At 45.3% G+C, this 827-nt stretch overlaps 1 protein-coding gene across 1 annotated transcript in view; it reads right to left on the reverse strand.

The window, feature by feature from the left end:
- COL28A1 (collagen, type XXVIII, alpha 1) overlaps positions 1-827 on the reverse strand; it is an 85,216-nt gene that overhangs the window by 76,130 nt on the left and 8,259 nt on the right. The gene's annotated exons all lie outside the window — the stretch shown is intronic.

Genomic DNA, 827 nt, shown 5'->3' on the forward strand with positions numbered 1-827 from the left:
ACACACCATGCCTGTCTTCTTACTGTACTGAGATAACTGGAGACCAGGAAATGGTTGCTTCAGCTGGGAAACAGCATGGTGGGGAAGTGTTGACCTTTCCCAGCCCAGTGCTATGACCTCAGTTCAAATCAGGGACACCACAGCTGCTTTTCAGAGTCAAAGACACATCAAAAATCTTATAAAAGATCTCCAATATGATATGCAGTGTGGCCTTTAAACAGGCATCTGCTGCCAAAGGGGACACCACTGCCCATTAAACTTTTAGCTTTCTGGATTTTTCAAAGACTTCCATGCTGGCTCTGCAACTACTCCCATTACAGGGATAAAAGATCAATTGCTACGTGCAGGGCTCTTTTTGGACAGGAACGCACAGGAACGGAGTTCCGGCTGGCTCCCGAGTTGGCCACGCCCAGCAGGAGCTCATTAGCATAATAGGCCACACCCAATAGCAGAAACTCATTAGGACTGGCTACATTAGGGGTGTGTGGCCTAACATGCAAAGGAGTTCCTGCTACAAAAAAAAGCCCTGGGTTTTGACAACAAACAAGGTAAACAGAATAAGAAGGGAAAGGTGAGTGTGGCTGGATGACCACACTTCTGGTAACATAGTAGTGTGGCCTAATGTGCTAATGAGCGGTGCTGTCAGGGTGTGGCCTAATATGCTAATAGGTTTTGCTATTGGGTGTGGCCTATTATGCTAATGAGTTCCTGCTGGGCTTTTTCTACAAAAAGAGCCCTGGTTACGTGATATGTGTGTGTGTGTGTCATATTTACAATTATTTGTGAAAAATCACACGATTTGATACATGAGAACATCCTTTTCCCTA

This window comes from Gekko japonicus, unplaced genomic scaffold (genome assembly GCF_001447785.1).
Source record: "Gekko japonicus isolate JY-2015 unplaced genomic scaffold, Gekko_japonicus_V1.1 scaffold231, whole genome shotgun sequence".
Classification (NCBI taxonomy): Eukaryota; Metazoa; Chordata; class Lepidosauria; order Squamata; family Gekkonidae; genus Gekko; species Gekko japonicus.